This window comes from Bubalus bubalis, chromosome 11 (assembly GCF_019923935.1).
Source record: "Bubalus bubalis isolate 160015118507 breed Murrah chromosome 11, NDDB_SH_1, whole genome shotgun sequence".
NCBI lineage: Eukaryota > Metazoa > Chordata > Mammalia > Artiodactyla > Bovidae > Bubalus > Bubalus bubalis.
The window spans coordinates 65,848,772-65,866,522 of NC_059167.1; the positions used below are offsets into that span (position 1 = coordinate 65,848,772).

General features: G+C 45.3%; 1 protein-coding gene across 2 annotated transcripts in view; it reads left to right on the forward strand.

Annotated features, from left to right (window-relative positions):
* The window catches only part of PLA2G4E (phospholipase A2 group IVE), a 75,245-nt gene that overhangs the window by 10,696 nt on the left and 46,798 nt on the right, over nucleotides 1–17,751 (forward strand). The window lies entirely within an intron of this gene.

Consider the following 17,751-nt stretch of genomic DNA (forward strand, 5'->3'; position numbering starts at 1 on the left):
ACAATTTTTGCATATTTATTTTCATTATAAGCCTTTTTTTTAATTATACCCTAAAGACTCCGATGCTGGGAGGGATTGGGGGCAGGAGGAAAAGGGGACGACGGAGGATGAGATGGCTGAATGACATCACCTACTCGATGGACGTGGGTTTGGGTGAACTCCGGGAGTTGGTGATGGACAGGGAGGCCTGGCGTGCTGCGATTCATGGGGTGGCAAAGAGTTGGACACGACTGAGCAGCTGGATTGAACTGAACTGAAATTCAAATATACATATATATTTTTATACTGATACATTCTCTTTATAGTTCTCCTTTTAATGCCTGCATAGAATTCAGTCATAGGAATATCCCATAATTTAATGTTATATCTACTAGTATTGGGGCTTTCTGGTTGCTCAGCAATAAAGAGTCTGGCTGCAATGCAGGAGCTGCAGGAGACTCAGTTTCCATCCCTAGGTCGGGAAGAACCCTTGGAGGAGGGCACAGCAACCCACTCCAGTATTCTTGTCTGGAGAATCACATGGACAGAGGAGGCTGGTGGGCTACAGTCCATAGGGTTGCAAAGAGTTAGACATGACTGAAGTGACTTTGCATGCACATATGCACTACTAGTATTGAGCATTTGGGTGATTTTCAATTCTTTAGCATAAAAATTTAGATGCAATTAATGTTTTTATGGTGTGCTGTGATTATTCATGGGGTCGCAAAGAGTCGGACACAACTGAGCTATTGAACTGAACTGAACTAAACTGAATGTTTTTTAGCATGTAGCATTTTTTCCTTCAGGATAAGTTCCCAAGCATGGAAATTACTTGGCCATAAATAGTTTTATAGCTTTTTTTTTTATAACTACTGCTATACATTGATAAGTATTGAAGGCAGTTGGATTTGACTGTGGTAAAGGAAGTTCCAGAGGCTTGAAGGTGGGGAGTTGATGAGGAGTCTCAAGTATATGGATTAGAGAAAGGAACAATCTTGAAAAGATACCCAAAACTACTAATAATCAGGGAAATGCATATTAAAACTACAATGAGAGGGACTTCCTTGGTGGTCCAGTAGTTAAGAATCCACCTTCCAATGCAGGGCACACAGGTTTGATCCCTGGTCTGGGAAGATCCCACATGCCGCGGGGCAACTAAGCCTGTGTGCCACAACCGCTGAGCCCATATGCCACCACTGCTGAAGCCTGCAGGCCCTAGAGCCTGTACTCCACAAGCAGAGAAGCCACCACAACAAGAAGCCTGTGCCCCACAACTAGAGAGTGCCCCCCTTGCCACAACTAGAGAAAGCCCATGCTCAGCAATAAAGAATCAGCACAGTCATAAATAAATAAATTTTTAAGAACGCAGAATAAGAGACAATTTTATACATGTTGGATTGGCAAAAGTCAAAAAGTTAGATGATGCCCCCTTGGTATTCCCCCAATGGGAGTTTCCTTACATAGTAGTGGAAGAGATATTAGTAAAAATCACTTTAGAAAACAATTTGGCAATATCTAGCCAATTTAAGCCAGAAGTTTTTACTCTTGGGGTATATACATTAAAGAAACACAACATGTACAAGGAAACTCACAGTAGGATTGTTTAATACCATTCTTCATTGAATCTAAGACACATCATTCACTAAAGGAAAATACCATCCAGTATTACATATCATCATTTTTAATAAGTATCCCATAACTCAAATATTTCCAAATGGAAAAAAAAAAAAACACTGATGAAATATGGTAAGAGCAAAAACTTAAAGGCAACTTAAGTGTCCATGGCACAAAAAATGGATAAATAAATTGTGGTATAGTTTACAGCTATGAAAATTAATGAGCCAGATCTATACCTATTAATGTAGGCAAATCTTATAATACCAAATGAAAGAAAAATGTTTACTGCAGAATACATATCCTTTATATGACATTACATATAAAGTTTAAAACATTCCCCTTCCCAATAAAATCTCTTGCTTTGTCAGCACATGTGTCTCCTCGGACAATTCATTTCCAAGTTTTAGACAAGAGCCCACTTCCTGCAACAGATACCCTAGAGAAGGGAATGGCAACCTACTCTAGTATTCTTGCCTGGAGAATCCCAGGAGAGAGGAGCCTGACAGGCTGTAGTCCATGGGGTTACAAAGAGTCGAACATGACTGAGCAACTAACACTTTCATTTTTACAAAGGCATAAGGGACTTGGTTCAGGACATGGAAGAGGACATCAGTTCAGTTCAGTTCAGTCGCTCAGTCATGTCCAACTCTTTGCGACCCCATGAATCGCAGCACGCCAGGCCTCCCTGTCCATCACCAACTCCCGGAGTTTACTCAAACTCATGTCCATTGAGTCAGTGATGCCATCCAGCCATCTCATCCTCTGTTGTCCCCTTCTCCTCCTGCCCCCAATCCCTCCCAGCATCAGAGTCTTCTCCAATGAGTCAACTCTTTGCATGAGGTGGCTAAAGTACTGGAGTTTCAGCTTTAGCATCATTCCTTCCAAAGAAATCCCAGGGCTGATCTCCTTCAGAATGGAATGGACTGGTTGGATCTCCTTGCAGTCCAAGGGACTCTCAAGAGTCTTCTCCAACATCACAGGTGAAAAGCATCAATTCTTCGGTGCTCAGCTTTCTTCATAGTCCAACTCTCACCCCAACAAATCCTCCCCTCTTCCTGCTGGAGACACCGAGTTGAGATCTGCCAGATATAGTGGCCGGGCATCTTAGAGCTCTTTCAGTCAAAAGTGGCAGAGTAACTAAAGTGAGTTCAAAGACATTTGAGGGGGGAAAATCCCTTTATCGTCTCCTGTAACTAGAAAGTCATGGCTCATGGGCTTTGCAGCAAGTAGGCTTCAGGCACAGCTGAATCTAGTGGTCCAGACTCTGTCCTCAGAACTTTATCTCCCCATCTCAGCTTTGCTTTTTTCCATGTCAGCTTCATTTCTAAGGCTGAGTCCCTCTATACGGTGGCAAAGATGACCAAAATTACCTCAAAGTTTACATCTTCCTTAGGGTTCATAATCCAGAGAAAAGAAGTTCCCTCTCCCTCTCCCCTCACTCTCTTACTCTCATGCTCTCTCCTCCCCCATATAATCCTAAAAAGAAAAATAAGAATGAGGAGGAGGTCTAATAGTTCCTTAACAAATCACCAAGTCTAAGGGATGGGAATGCCAACTGGCCACACTTGTCAGGGGCCCACATTTGAAAGGGTAGGTAGATTCCCCACAAATGACAGTTCCATAAAATCCCAAAGGATCAGGATTTTCTCTTTTTGGTGGAAGTGGAAAGGGATGCTGGGGGTTATTATGTGCATGGTATCGGAGTCCCACAGACAGACTCAATCATTCCTTAACCTCAGAATTAGCCTGAAAACTTGGAATTGTCCCATATAGATCTTGTTCATATACTCCATAATAAAGTCAGAAAATAATCAAATTATTTTGCCTCAATTATAAAGCCTATGCTATGCTACGCTACGCTAAGTCGCTTCAGTAGTGTCCGACTCTGTGCGGCCCCATAGACGGCAGCCCACCAGGCTCCCCCATCCCTGGGATTCTCCAGGCAAGAACACTGGAGTGGGTTGCCATTTCCTTCTCCAATGCACGAAAGTGAAAAGTGAAAGTGAAGTCACTCAGTCGTGTCTGACTCTTAGTGACCCCATGGACTGCAGCCTACCAGGCTCCTCTGTCAATGGGATTTTCCAGGCAAGAGTACTGGAGTGGGGTGCCATTGCCTTTTCCGTATAAAGCCTAGGAATAATTATAAATATAAGTAATTATAAACTCCATGTCTGGCATACCAGGTATGACTCTGCTTCAGAAAATACTTCCAAGGGAAGTTAGAAATAGGGTAGTCAGTCATGCTAGTTTGTCCAAGACTTTGGTTTCAGCACTGAGAGTGCCTTACCTCAGAAAACCTACAGTCTTGGGCCAACAACGTTGGTTGATCACTCTCAAATGAGCCTTCAGTTTCAGTTATTGTTTGAAGCAAACAAGAGCTCACAGCTCCAGGCCAGGGGCAACAGGGGCCAGCTCTGCACTCTTGGAATCCGGAGTCCTCCCCCATGGTGTAGTGATGAAGCTCTGCATCACCAGAAAGCGGACAGGTTCCACATTCTCACCCCACCACACCCCTAAGATGCATGCACAGTGGGAGGAGGGCGGTGTCGTTTCTACTTCGCAGGAGATAGCTGCAATGCTCCTACACACGTGACACAGGGCCTGAGCCCAGTTCCCCCCAACCCCCCGGGTCCTCTCAGGAAGGAGCTGGAGAATCCAGTTTTCCTGAATTGCTTGAGGCTCCTGTCCCTCTCTGTTCCTGCCCCCTGTCTGCCAGCTGTGCTTGGCTCACCTGCATCCTAAGCCTCACCCAGGCTGTCTGGATTGCAGCAGTAGGACTGCAGAGTCAGCCCAAGGGTGGCCCCACCCACCCTGTCACCATGGATGCCCTCTGCCCCAGTGCCTCCTTCCCGCTGCTCGGCTTTCCCAGGCCCTGGAGCCCACCTGCTGCCAACCAGACACAGCCAGTAGAAGGGGGGCAGACAACCAGGCAGGAGTGAGCCTCCCAGAGGTCACGCTGTGTCAAACAGCCGGCTCATCACTCTCTACTTCCTGGGTGCACATTCTCTAACTCTAATCCTCATCACTACCTTAAGATCAACCAAATATCACTAAAAAATAAAAAAAAATAGTAGGACCAGCAGGGCTGAAGCTTGTGGGGACAGTTGGAAATGAGTCTTTAGGGTCCTGTTGTAGGAGCCCCAGGGGCTGATGATGCTAAACCAGTTTGGTACAAAGCGACTTCCTTCTCCAGTGAGGGATCATGGTCCTTCTTCCCCTGACAAGAAAGAGCACATGTGCATCCCGCTCCCAAGTACACACACACACACACACACACACACACACACTCACACACACACGCTCTCACACATGTGGTATGGGGGTGGGGAGAGGGGCTGGCAGCCCTGGATCCTGCTGAGGACAGGCTACGGGCTCTGTTTTCACCCCCCACCCCCAGTGCCCTCCTCACAGGGTCTCCCATCCCCCTCACCAAATATAAGCCTGCTTTAGTCATTTTTGCTCTTTCCTGACCATTAACTTGGCTGTACCTCCTTTCTAGCACTCAACACGCTGCTTCGACAGTTTGGTGTCCATCATATTGTATTCAGAAGGACCCTGTGAATCTCCTATTTATTCTTATACTGAGCTGATGCCCGAGCAAGGCGCGGCCTCAGTGGGCAGCAAAAGTCAGAAACAGGAAAGGGCCCTGAGGCTGCCTGGTTCTATGGTCTTACCATTGTCGTGTCTCAGACTCACCTGAGGTGATGGAAGTATACGGATACCAGGCCCCACTCCTGGGGTTCTGGACTGACTTAATCCAACCTCCCATTTTACAGAAGAGGAAAGTGGGGCCCAGAGAGAGGGGGCCATTTGTTTTGTATCACACGGCAGAGCTGTAACTGGAGCCCATGACTCCTGGCTTCCAGGGCAGTGCTCTGCCCACCACACCATGGTGCCTTCCCAAACACGAATGGACCCTAACCTTGAAACCAAGGGAGCCAAAACATTCCTTGGCTCTGCTGGTCCCTGTCAAACCCATGACCTGATGTAAAGGCCTCTCCTGCCAATTGCCCAGTCCCCATCTCCCCTGTCCTGAGAGATTTTGGGGAAGAGCTCTCAGGAAATGACTGCAGAACCTTGGCTCAGGGCCTTGAACCAGATGGAATCAGTGGGGAATTCTGTTCCTCTGCTAGAACCTGGCTGGAACCAAATTCGGTCTAAAGACACAGCACCAGTGAATGGGGTAGACAAGAACCATCAGATACAGTTCTTAAAACAACAGTGCCAGGAAAACCTGGCCCTGTCCAGTCAGCCCCAAGCTGAAAATGATGGAAGACCCCCTTAACCCTCTCCCTGTGGAATCTGGGAGCTCCCCCCACTGCCCCCCACCATGTTCCCTGACTGAGGAGCTGACATCAGGAGACATGCAGGGTGGTGGGCATGTTTGGTCAGCTGGCTTTGGACCAAGAAAAGTGAGGGCTGCTTGTTACAACTACCCCTCTGTGGGAGGAGCCAGGAGCTCGGCTCCCTGCTCCCATCTGGCCAGTGGGCTCCCTCAATCTTAGTTGGATGGGGAACAAAAAGGAAGCCAACTGAATAAAGAAGAGAAGAAGAAGGTAAGGGGAGAGGAAGAGAAGAAAATGAGAGAAAGGAGGGAGAGTGGAGAAGTGCCAGGACAGGAGGCTAGGATTGTCAAATGAGCCCAGATGTGACATCACACTCCCTCCAGGTCACTAGGTAAAAATCAATCAGGCCTAGTCATTCCAGTCATAGTTATTTTCTCAAGAGAAATGAAGACTCATATATACACAAACACCTGTGCATGTGTTTAGAGCAGCTTTATTCATAATTGCTGAAAATGGGAAACACCTTTGTCCTTCAACTGATAAATGAATAAACAAATTGTCATTTTTACAATGGAATACTACATAGAAATGAGAAAGGAAGAACTCATACAATGGCATGGATAAATCTCAAACTTTGGCCTAACAAAAGACAATACTATGATTCCACTTATATTAAGCTCCAGAAGTGACACATCTAGTCAATAGCAGCAAAGAGCCCATCAGTGGTTCCCTGAGGCCCAGAGGGAAGGGGAGTCATTGACCACAAAAGACTGTGAGGCAACTTCGCGGACAAATGAAAGTGATCGATGATTTGAGTGTGGTGGTGGTTATACATCTGTATGTGTTTGTCAAAATCTATCAAATGAATACACTTTATCGTGTTAAATTATACCTCAATAAAGTTTATTTCTAAAGTAAAAAAAAAAAAAAAGTCAATTCACCGAATGGTGAGTTTACCAAAAGTATTATCTTTCTACTAGGTCATCCGCAAAGGCCCCCCTAACATGGTGTTCACCGAGCTGGGTGCTCAGGATCCAGCCAAGCAGTTCTCACTGTTGGGGCCCACAGCTCTCATAACTTCCAGGCCCCCTCAGGCAGCCTTGCAGAGTTTCCATGAACCTTCTCCAGCCTCTTCCTTCTATTCTCCAGGTGGAAAGGACACGTCTGTGAGGCTGCATCTCCCAGAGATCAGACGTGCTCTCAGTTCAGCTCCCAAGACTCTCTCATGACTATACCAGCTGTCAGGCAGTGGAGGTGGGGGCACACAATACCATAAATGACCGCCTATGTATTTCTCCATGTCTCTTATCTATCGGAGAAGGCGATGGCACCCCACTCCAGTACTGTTGCCTGGAAAATCCCATGGATGGAGGAGCCTGGTATGCTGCAGTCCATGGGGTCTCTAAGAGTCGGATACGACTAGTGACTTCACTTTCACTTTTCACTTTCATGCATTGGAGAAGGAAATGGCAACCCACTCCAGTGTTCTTGCCTGGAGAATCCCAGGGACGGGGGAGCCTGGTGGGCTGCCGTCTATGGGGTCACACAGAGTTGGACACGACTGAAGTGACTTAGCAGCAGCAGCAGCAGAGAAATTCAGAAACCAAGATTTAACTTCTGATTCTTTGTATTTTGAAGACGGTCTCCTACCTCAGGACAGCAGAGGCCAGAGACCAGTTTGAGGGAAGAAAGGACCATAGGGATTGCAAAGACAAAAACAAAAAACAAAACCACACAGGTTAAAATATTCACTTTCATTCTCTTTTAAAAACTCTTGGGTAAATCTCTGGTTCCCAGGAGGGGCTCAACAATGAGTTCCTTACTTACAGGAAGCCTGTGTTTGGAATTGGTTTCTCCAGAATTAGGGCCACCTCCTGCCTGCCCAGCAAATGTTCTCCACCGATGTCACAGCAGCTGACTCCTCTATTTAGCAATGTCTATTTAGCACTGTGCCTGCTTTTGACACCTGGCACCGTGTGGGCTCCAAAGTCAGGTGACTCCTGCCCTACTTGGCCTCTGCCGACATCTGGCCTCATGGCCAGCAGAAAGCCCTTCCATCTCTGTAAATTGACTCAACAGGAAGGAAGTATCTGCCTATGTAGACCTAGCCTGACCTAAATGGAGATAGACAAGAATCTGCTCTGGCCAGGCCAAGTGACCAGAGACAGTGAAGAATGAATGGAGCCTGTAACCTCACCTCCCACCAGCTTTCTCTGACACTCACAGGCCCTGCTCTGGATTTCTCTTCCTTCTGTGACCTGCAGGTTTACCTTTCCTGGACACTGTCTTCTCAGGCCCAGAGTGACAGCTTGAGAAGCTGAGACAGAGTCTGCCTGGAACTGGGGGCACTGGGAGCCTGCAGGGCATTTGGATAGGATGAGACCCATTGCCACTGCTGCCTGGTGAAGAGGGAGTGGCATTTATTTATCAGGTGCCTTTTACAGGCCACGGCTTGCCCCAAGCAGCCACCCTGGGCTGATGAAGGAGGCACACCTGCCTTCTGGCTCACCCGAACACAGTGCTGATAGCCACCTGTTCTGCCTGTGGGAGTGGGCTTTGCTCTCTTTTTTAAACATTCTCTGCTCATGAGTCACCACTGCCAACAAAAGAATCATCGTGATTCTTCTACTTGGCATCTAGGATCTTATTTAATTTCCTTTCTGAGTCTTCCTTCCTTTCTTCATGCTGTTTCACCTGACCAAAAATGCTCTTTCCCGGATCCTTCTCTTTCTTTCAAAGTACAGGTTTTTCCTGTTCCAGGCAGCCTCTGCTGACTTTCCCAGTCCCGGGTGGCTCTGATCCCCGAGCAGCATATTTTTCCTCATATGTGACCCAATCATCCTGAGACCGTTTGTGTGACCTTTCTGTCTCATCCAGCGAAGGCTGTGAGCTCCTTGGGCAGATGACATCTTAGTGTCTGAGGTTGTTGTCTGGTGGATCATAGCACTTGTATTGAATCCATTGCTAAGTAAGGGCAAGCCATGTGCTAAGATTTGGTTCATCTAGTCTTCACAGCCACCCTAGAGGTAGGAATTATTATGCTTCCCATTTTACACATGGAGAAACTCAGGTGTAGAGGGATAAATTTATCCAAGTTTATGCAGCTAACAAGTGACAGAACCAGTGGTTCAAATCCAAGTCTATGAAACTTCAGTGTCTAGACCATGAGCTAATTGAACAACGTTCAGTCAAGTCTGAGACAATGACAGTGTCATCCTCACAGAGGTGACAGTTGACAAAGAGCAAATTCAGTGTACAGAGGCTCTAGACAGTCTTACTATGTGTGAGAGAGAGTCAGGAACAGGAAGATAAAACCTATCATCCGGTTGAAACCAGAGACACAAGTTTAGTAGCAGGAATGTCACAAGGTTGACAAATGTTGAGCTATGGATACAGGTGCTTTGAGAATGCAAAGCACTAAGTTGGACCTTAACATCTTCTTATTAGAATAAAGAAGGGCAGGATCTGTTGACAATACTAGGAATAGAATTATTACCCATGTTAGAATGAAGATATTTTCTTGTCATATTTATCCTTATTTTATATCTTGTCATCATGAAATAGTCATGTCTTATCTGTTGGCCAGAAGTTCTGAGATATCTTAATGTATTAACTTCAATGGCTGATTATTTTTTTGCCTCCCGTTACTTGAAGGATATAATATTTGCTTTACTTTATGTAGCCCAAGATTTATTTACTCATTGTATGCTGTGTTAGCTTCTACTGAACAGCCCAGTGATTCAGTTATATATATATATATATATATATATATATATATATGTATTCTTTTTCATATTCTTTTCCATCATGGTCTCTTATAGTATATTGAATATAGTGTCCTGTGCTATACAATAGGACCTTGTTGTTTATTTGTTTTATATACAATAGTCTGTATCTGCTAATCCCAAACTCTTAATTTATCCCTTCTCCACCCCCTTTCCCTGTTTGGTAACCATAAATTTGTCTCTATGTCTGTGTTACTCGTTACATGTTTGTTTTAGGAAACTGAGCTTTCTCAATGAACACAGGAACATCAAGAGGCCTTTTACAAACATAATGGGGAATCTCAATTTTCAAGGCCAGTAGCATCTCCTGAAAGGCTGAGTGTATGATGGTTTGCCGAGGTCCAGCCCCGGCTGATCCAGGGTATTCGAAGGAGAGACGGCCTAGGCGACTATTTATATGTTAATTAGAGATATAAAGAGTAATAAAAAGAGGATAGCTCAGTAGGAAAACTCAGTGGAGAAAAGAAGCTGAGTGGCTTGGTTTACGCGTAAAATCAATATAACCCGTGACACCAGGTTAGCTCTGACCATGGAGGCCGCAGGCGCCCTCTCGAATAGCGGAAGGTGCCCCACCTTAGACACCTTCTCCAGTGGGTCTTAGAAGCCCAGGCAAATAAATGGTCGCAGAGGATATCCGCGCTCCAGATGGACACTCAGCTGGAAGTTAAAGGGAAGAATGACATGGGGAGACCAAGCGTTGGTGAGCAAGGCCCATACCTTTATTTTCAACAGGGGTTTTTATACCCTAAGTTACACATAGAGGATAATAGGAGATGCAAAGTCAGCAGTCTTTGATGCTTATCAAAAACCAGGGTTTCTTTCCTGCAAATTTATCATATACAAATGGTTTAGGTGATTTACATCATCTTCTGGCCAGAAGGCCTATTAACATTTTATGACTCTTGACAAGGACTTATCAACAAAGACTTATTTTCTCTAAGAGTAATTATTTAAGGTTTGGTGCCATCTTTCGAAGATAAAATTACATTCCTATAGGGCGGATGTGTAATGGGTTTACAAAGGAAAGAATTTATTACCTTAAGGGTCTAAAGTTACCAACACCAAGGCCACTACTTATTTTTTCTACATACCAACTATATTAATTAATACACATTCAAGGATACAATTCAGGGGATGTGAAAACTTGGCAACAAACATTGGCTCATCAATGAAATCTTTTACTAGTTTTATTCTGACAGTTTCTAACTCTCTGAGAGGCTCTAAGCTATTTGAATATCTTAGGCTTCCCGTGCCTCTCGAGGCTGGGAGACTGTAAACAATCGTATGCATAGCTGTAGGTGTCCGGGTAAACTTGTCAGGCGAGTTAGAGAGCCATCTGAGGGGTTTGGATTTAAACACTCCTAATTGCCCAGGAACTTTATTAATTGGAGCTGTAAGTTAGCTCTTTGACAGAGAGAGTGAGATGGTGATGGGGGACAGCCCCCAGTAAAGTCAGAGGTGAGAGCACAAAGCAATAAAGTAGGCAGACTCTGGTTTTTTGGGGGTAGATGCTCGAGAATATCCAGGGGCACTCCCGAGGCTCGATCCCGCCTTTGCGTATGCCGAGCCTCCTTCCTCATGACCTTTGTCATGAGTGGAATGTCTCTCGCCGGCTCCCGGCAATGGTTAAAGCCAGAAGTTCTGGGACAGACTGATTTGCATCATAGCCTCATCACTGGTGACTCAGGCTGAAAAGAATCTGCCTGCATTGCGGGATACCAGAGTTCAATCCCTCTGTCAGGAAGATACCCTGGATAAGGGAATGGCTACCCACTCCAATAGTCTTGCCTGGTGAATTCCATGGACAGAGGAGCCTGCTGGGCTACAGTCTATGGGGTCCAAAGACTCAGACACAACTGAGCAACTAACACCTGTCATATACCATGGTGGCTCTGAACAAGTGGCTTATCCTCTCCATATCTCAATTCTTCTTTAAAATGAAATAATAATAGTGTCTACATCTCAGGTAATACAAGATATGAAAAGTAGTCCCTGTCACTTTGTAAGCATTCAATAGATGGTAACCACTTTGTTCCTGTCGACACCTGTGTGATGGTCCAGCAGTTAACATAACATAACTAGCCACCAGTAAGAAACCGATGGGCATTAGGTGTTTCCAGTTGATGAACAAGATAAGCAATGTTCCTGCCCTGAAAAGGTTAATGGTCTGGTGGAATGAGGCAAAAAGAATAGATGAACAAGATAATCAAGATATGCTGTATTGAATTTGATTTAATTTAACTTAATTAATAGCCAGAGCAACACAGAAGCAAGTAGATAAGTGAAAGGCACACGAGTTATGAAGGGTGGATAGGGCAGGGCTCCTGGAGAAAATGACATTTGAGCAGAGCCATGACAGAGGAGAAAGAGCCAGCCATGCACAGTGTGGAAGTCAAGGACTTCAGTCAAGGGAATGGCAAGTGCAAAGTCCCTGAGGTGGGTAAGAATTTACATGTTCAGGGCATAGAGGGCCATGAAACAGACCCTGATATTTAAAGAAGCTTAATATATGATAAAAACTAAGATCATGGTATCTGGTCTTATCACTTCATGGCAAATAGAAGGGGGAAAAGTGGAAGCAGTGACAGATTTTCTTTTCTTGGGGTCCAAAATCACTGTGGACAGTGATTACAGCTGTGAAATTAAAAGACAGTTGCTCCTTGGAAGGAAAGTTATGACAAACCTAGACAGCATATTAAAAAGCAGAGACATCAATTTGCCGACAAAGGTTTGTATAGTCAAAGCTATAATTTTTCCAGTAGTCACCTACTGATGTAAGACTTGAACCATAAAGAAGGCTGTCTGACTCCTTGCCACCCCATGGACTGTAGCCCACCAGGTTCCTCTGTCCATGGAATTCTCCAGGCAAGAATACTGGAGTGGGTAGTCATTCCCTTCTTCAGGGGATCTTCCTGACACAGGGACCCAACCCAGGTCTCCTAACACCGCTGGCAGATTCTTTACCCTCTGAGCCACCAGGGAAGCCCAAAGAAGGCTGAGCACTGAAGAACTGATGCTTTCAAATTGTGCTGCTGGAGAAGACTCTTGAGAGTCCCTTGGACTGAAAGATGGAACCAGTTAATCCTGAAGGAAATCAACCTTGAATATTCATTGGAAAGACTGGTACTGAAGCTAAAGCTCCAACACTTTGACCACCTGATGCAAAGAGCTGACTCATTGGAAAAACTCTGATGCTGGGAAAGATTGAAGGCAATAGGGGGTGACAGAGGATGAGATGGTTGAATAACATCATTGACTCAATGGACATGAATCTGAGCAAACTCCAGGAGATAGTGAAGGAAAGAAGAGCCTGGCCTGACACAGTAGTTTGCAAAGAGACAGACACAACTTAGTGACTGAACAACAACAACAATATATGTAATAAAATTGGAACCACACATCAATAGAAAAAGAACACAGTAATCGATGACATGGTCACAAGTGGCTCCCTATGAAAGAAAGCAACAACTCCACTTCACAAGCTAAACTGTGTTCAAAAGAAGGAGTAGAAGGTGAGGAGCCATGGCAGGAAGTAAAAGCCACCAGAAGCTGTGGGAGGGTTCTAATCAGGGCTGTCAAATAATCTAGTTTATGTTTTGGGTAGGTTCTGTAGAGAACGGCTTATAGCAAGGCAAAAGGGCAAGCGGGAAGACCAGTTAGACTGAAGCTGTAGTTGAGATGAGGGAGATAATGAGTCAGGCTAGAGCAGTGGTAGTGACTCTGGGGAAAAGCTGGAAGGAAAAAAATTTTACCTGAGTGCAGGAGCTGAGGACATGGCCTGCTATCACCCTTGGTGCCTGTGAGCCCCGAGTTTGTCTTTTTAAAAACAATATTTATTTACTTGGCTATACTAAGTCTTAGTTGGGATATGTGGGATATAGTTCCTCCACCAGGGATTGAACCCAGGCCCCCTGCATTGGGAGCACAGGGTCTTAGCCACTAAACCACCAGGGAAGTCCCCCAAGTTTGTATTTTTGATTGTTACATCCCTGAGCCCACAAATCCTTTCCCATCCTCTCTCTCCAAAGAAGGGCAATCTTTATTCAGTGTTCTCAGTGTTGAATAACTGCTACAGTGAAATTTCATTGTTGTTTTAATTTCTCTGGTTACCAATGATTTTGAATTTCTCCTCAAATGCTTGTTAGTTTTCTGGGTTTCCCCTCCTATAAATTGCAGGTTCAAATCTGGTTCACTTTTTTAAAATATATTTATTTATTTAGTTGGCTGTGCTGGGGCCTAGTTGGGCATGTGGGATCTAGTTCCTTGACCAGGGATTCGACCTAGCCCCATGCACTGGGAGCATGGAGTCTTAGTTACTGGACCATCAGGAAAGTTTCTGACTCCCTTTTTGTGTTGGCATGGCCATCTTTTTCTTGTGGAGTATATGAGAATTCTTTGTATATACTAGACATGAATCCTTTAGTGATTTGCAACTGCATGGAAAATATCTTCTGTTATTCTGTCAGCTGTCTATTAACTAATTCTCTGTGTCCTTAGTTGAGAGGAAACCCTTACTTCTTATGTAATCCAATTTAGAAATGTTTTTGTGGTTCGTGGATTCAAAATGATGTTTAAGAAATCTTCATCCCAGGACCACAGATAGATTCTCCTATGTTGTCTTCTGTTAACTTCATAGTTTTCCATTTCTCGTGTTATAAGAACATACCCATTCACAGCCCATTTTTTTATATGGGGTGGGTGGGGGTGCTGTTTTATTTTATATTACACACTGAGCCATTCATGACCACGTCATCTCTTAAACTGTTCTTTTTCTACTGACTCGTGGTGCCAATTTTCTCCTTCATTAAGTTCCCTTAGACAACAGGGTCTATCTCTGACTCCTCTATTTTGTTTCACTGGTTCTGTTCTGACACCAACAACCGCTTCTTGTGTTAGTGTGACTTCATAGCTTGTTTTAGTACCAGGCAGGGTGAGACTCTCCTCTTGACTATTATTTTTTAGAAGTGAGTTTGTTACCCACAGATATTTCTTAAGAGGAAGAAATTTGGGATTCATTTTGGAGGTAGAACTGTGCTTATGGCATCTTTTGCTTTACCCCAGTTTTACATTTCTCTTTATTTAAATTTGACCACATTTCCCTATTGGTTTCTAGTTTTCATACCTTGCTTAGAAAAATCCTCTTCATCTTCCTCATTCTCTAATATTAATATTTTATTTTAAATCTTCTATAGTGTTGTTTTAATGTGTGCCTATTTAATCTGTCTGGAATTTATTTTTGTGTGGTTATAAAGTTTATAACTAACTTTATTTTATTCCAAATGGTCAGCTAACTTTTCTAATAATGAATACTCCATCCCTTTCTCACTGATTTAAAATACTTCCTCCATCATATAATGAAATTTCATACATACATAGGATTGTTTCTGGGCTCTACGTGGCTTATGGAAAGTGCTGGAATCCAGAATTTTTGACAAGAATGCAAGAGCATTAGATGAGTTAAGCAGTAAGTTAACCCGTTAAAATGACAGGTTGAAGGGGGTGGTTATAAAGGTCACTGGTCAGCCAGCTGTGTGGGGGAGGAACTCATGAGAGGCTGGAGGCTGAGAATCAGATGCTGCAGATGGGGTGGGAAGGAAGGGACAGGCTTCCAGGTATCTTGAAAGAGGGTAGGTGAAGAATTCATCCTTGCCTGTTCTCCTGAGAGAGAGGTTAGTTGAGCCACTGGAGAGGAATGTACTTTTCAATGCTGGGTTACCTGAGGCTAAGAGGCTGCTGGTGAAAACAGATCCTGGTTACCCTAATCAATGAGAGTCAATTAACAAGAACCCCAGATATAGACAGAGGTAGGGGTTCAGAGGAGCAGCTTGGGGGCTCTGAGGAGATCTCAGGCTCTCTGCTCATCAGGGAAGAAAGGGCGGTGGGTAGAAAGAAACTGAGTCCCCTCCACTTTGTGCAGAGATGGCTTCAGACTTTCCACAAGAAGTAACTCTGGGCACAGGGGCATTGATCTGGAGCATCAGTGATGTACCAATAACACTGTCATGGCTTAAATTTTATATTCAGGGACAGCCTGGATTGGAGAAGGCAGTTAGGCACCCTTCACCGGTAGTATGGACGTTGCCTTGTGCCTGGCACTGTGCCTTTCTGGCCCACTCCCACCATTCCCACCCAGTCCTCTGTCCCCTCCTGCTCTACAGAGAGTCCACATGGTCGATTTACTGCTTAACTGAGCCCTCTCTTGTCCCCTTAGTAGATCACAGATCCTTCACTGTTTCCTTCCCGACCACATCCCATCAGCACAGAGCCGGACAGCACAGGCTGAAGGGTGGGTCTGCTCTGTTTGCTGTTATAACAGGTCCACCTGGGTCAGAAACTGTGTAGAGAGTGCAGAGGAAGAAACTTCCCCCCTCCCTCCTGTTTGCCTACTATTCAATTTTATCTCATTCAACCTAAGTGAGGCCCTGCTCTTGAGGAGTTAATGGACAAATGAAGAAATACAAGGATTGGAGAGCCAGATTTTGCATATACTGCCTAGGCTGGATGGAGTGGGGGGAGAGCAAGGGAGGTTATGGCTAGGCTCCTTCAAGTTCTGGACATTGAGGAGTGCTTAGGAGTCTGGGGCTTGCCCTGGGCCTGTTTGATGGTGAAGGAGTGGGTGGAGGGAATGGGCAGCACATGGGCTGGCTCCTCAAGAGGAAGGTCGCCCTTCCCTCACAACCCTCATCTTATCAAGTTCATGACACTGCAGTGCTGTGGGCTGGCTAGTCCACAACATCAATCAGCATTGCTTTCCCAAAATTCAGCTCTGATCATGTCACTCTCCTGCTCAAAAACCACTGATGGCTCCTCATTGCCTAGAGAATAAGTCCAAACTTAAAGCACAGATTTTAAAGGTCATGGCTCTGGGACCCTAATGTATCTTTCCAGATTGTTCTGTCACAGAGCCTCCCTTGTCCCTACCCAACTCCCCCCACCCTCCATATCCCACTCACCCCCTATACCTCCTCCCACACAGCTCACTACTCTGATACCAGACCACTTACATTCTTGAGCATACCCTGCTTTCTGGCCTCCCTACTCCTACTCATGCTATTCCTCCTCCCAGCATGCCTTTCTCGCCTATCATTAGCTTTTGCAACCCTGTCCATCCTCAAAGACTCAACAGGTGCCACCTCCTCCATGAAGCCGTCTCATACCCAGTCCTTCCCTTTCCAGCTGACACTCATTTTCCAACTTCTGTGTTCTCTAAACCACAGTTTATTAGCTCTGTAAACCACAGATGTTTACAAATGGAAAGGGCTTATGCTGCTCCTTCTAGGATACCTGCTGTTAGCATAGCAGACTCAGTGCTCTGAGCTTCTGAGGGGTTGAAAGCATTGGGCTCCCTGGCTGGACTGTCAGCAGCTTCAAGCCTGGGATTTCCTCTCTTAGTAGCATGTATGCAATAGGTGCTCAATAAGTGTTGTGAACTAAATCCAATATAGTAGAATCCACCAAGGACTTGTCTGATGGCTCGGTGGTCAAGGATCCACCTGCCAATGCAGGAGCTGCAGGTTCGATCCCTGGGTAGGGAAGATATCCCTGGAAAAGGGCATGGCAACCCACTCCAGTATTCTTGCCTGGAGAATCCCTTGGGCAGAGGAACCTGATAGGGAACGGTCCATAGGGTCACAAAAGAGTTGGACATGACTTAACGACTAAAAACAAGAGTTCACCAAGGGGTGTGGATGCTGAGTTTGTGTCCTTGGCAGAGGGGGATGGCAAGAACAGAGAAGGATGCAAGCTGGGAGGGGTCCAAGCTAAGGCCCCATCCCCCCTCTGGAGGGTCTGGCAGGCAGAGAGGAGCAGGGTGGGGACGTCCTCCTTCTGCACAGGAGGAGGCTCCACAGATACCACCAACCAGTTTCCATCTCTGCATTCGAGTCAGCCCTGCATTCAGATTCACCCTGAGTTTCATACAATCATTTTAATCCATGAGCCAGAAAAGCCGGTTGTGGGGCCCCAGGCGATAGCTCAGGCAGGAAACTCCCAGTGCACCCAGCTGGGTAGCTGAGCAAGCGAAGCCACCTCACAGGTCCCCCAAGTAAGCCAACCACCAGGACAGAGATAAGAATCAGCGGGGT